This window comes from Bubalus bubalis, chromosome 1, assembly GCF_019923935.1.
Source record: "Bubalus bubalis isolate 160015118507 breed Murrah chromosome 1, NDDB_SH_1, whole genome shotgun sequence".
Lineage (NCBI taxonomy): Eukaryota > Metazoa > Chordata > Mammalia > Artiodactyla > Bovidae > Bubalus > Bubalus bubalis.
The window spans coordinates 104,278,856-104,281,203 of NC_059157.1; positions in this window are offsets into that span (position 1 = coordinate 104,278,856).

Sequence of the window (2,348 nt, forward strand, 5' to 3'; positions counted from 1 at the left end):
GACTTCTTTCCCACCTGGTGCTAGGTCCTTCATGGGTCTATCTGCACTGATAGGCCTAGGCCTAGGACTTTGCAAATTTATCCTCTTCAAACATTCCCGGTCAGAGAGCTCCTCTTTCACTGTGTCAGATATGTCTACCAAAGTGAAAGTTGCTCAGTTGTGTCTGACTCTTAGAGACCCCATTCTTCAGGCCAGAATACTGGAGTGGGTAGCCTTTCCCTTCTCCAGGGGATCTTCCCAACTCTGGGATCAAACTCAGGTCTCCTGCATTGCAGGTGAATTCTTTACCAGCTGAGCCACAGGGGAAGCTCAAGAATACTGGAGTGGTAGCCTATCCTTTTTCCAGCAGATCTTCCTGAGCCAGAAATTGAACTGGGGTCTCCTGCATTGGAAATGGAAGAGGACTAGGTGGTACCCAGACCTGTGGAGATACTCTCCTTTGGCCTTTGGGGCCACTGCTCCCGCCCTCAGTCACTTCCAACAGGTATCCTGAATGCAGCCAAGTCCCACTCCTTCCAGCAGAGCAGGTCTGCGAAGCTGGCCCTTGAAAAGCTTCAGTAAGGAGACTGGAAGAGAAACAAGAATGCAGATGGGCCCTGGGCTGTTAGCAACAGGGTCCCCTGACTGTTAGGCAAGAAAATGAAAATCAAAATAGTAACTTTTGAAGAGAGTGACATGGGTGATATATTTTGATTCTGACATATTTTCTGCCTTCAGAAGAAAGAGAAAAAAAGAAAAGAAAGTCTAATAAAAAGGAAATGTCTTGAAATTTTTTTTGCTATTAAAAATTATTTTTTCCTGGAGTATTGGAGTAGCTTTACAATGTTGTATCAGTTTCTGCTGTACAGCAAAGTGAATTAGCTATACATATACATATATCCCCTCTTTTTTGGATTTCCTTTCCCTTTAGGTCACTACGGAACACTGAGTAGAGTTCCCTGTGCTATGGGCCTCCTCAGGTGGTGCAGGTAAAGAATCCACCTGCCTCAGGTTTGATCCCTAGATCTGGAAGATCCTCTGGAGTAGGAAATGGCAACTCACTCCAGTGTTCTTGCCTGGAAAATTCCATGGACAGAGGAGCCTGGCGGGCTGCACTCTATGGGGTCAAACAGAGCTGTATGTGCCTGAGCATGCAAGCACACACCCTATGCTATACAGTGGGCTCTCTTTAGTTATTTCTTTTATTTTTTTAAACTGGAGCATAATTGTTTTACAGTGTTGTGTTAGTTTCTGTGTACACCAGTGTGAATCAGCTGTGTTTTATCACATATACATGTACATATATCCCCTCCCTCTTGAATTTTCCTGCTACCACCTCTCCTCCAATCCCACCCTTCTAGAAGGTCATCACAGAGCACCAAACTGAACTCCCTGTGCTATACAGCAGGTTCCCACTAGCTATCTATTTTACATATGGTAGTGTGTTGTGTCAAATCTAATCTCCCAACTCATCCCACCCACCCTTTCCCTCCTTGGTATCCATCGGTTTGTTCTCTATGTTTCTGTTGCTACTTCTGCTTTGCAAATAAGTTCATCTGTACCATTTTTTTTTCTAGATTCCACATGCACCTGTTCTAAGTAGCTTCAGTCTTGTCCGACTCTTTGCGAATCTGTGGACAGCAGCCCACCAGGCTCCTCTGTGCATGGGATCCTCCAGGCAAGAATACTGGAGTGGGTTGCCATGCCCTCCTCCAGGGGATCCTCCCGAGCCAGGGATCAAACCCACATCTCCTGTGGCTGCTGCATTGGAGGTGGATACTTTAACGTTGAGGCACTGGGGAAGCCCTAACAATCACATATATATGTGTAATATACGGTATTTGTTTTTCCCTTTCTGACTTATTTCACTCGGTAGTATTTTTAGAAGTGAGATAAAACAGCTTCAAGTGCTGATGGTCTTTTGATTGCTTCTTTTCCTGATCCCAGTTTATGGAGAAAGGAAGCCCAAGCTTAGGACAGTATTTAAAGCAAAAGGAAACAAAGAAACAAGTAAATCTCCTTAGGCGAGTAAAATTAGTCAAAGCATCCACTGGTAACAGGCACTTCTGGTGGTCTGCCAAATTCTGGAAAGTGATTAACTCAGTTACCTCTTTCTCCTGTGAATCAGGCCTCCTGAAGTGCTCATCCTTTCTAGACGCAAAAGCGCCTGCCTGCACCTCCCTGTCTGTGCCTTGCCCCAACCTGGAATGTTTTCGTTCCCTCTCTAAATGTCCCAGGCCCAATGACAGTGTCCTTTTACCCCCAAATGCAGATTCTCCTTGATTCTCCAGGGTAGGAATAGACTCTCATTGTGTTTCCCTAGTCCTTTGTCCTTAATCTCACATCATTACCCTTCTTGTCTGCCTGGA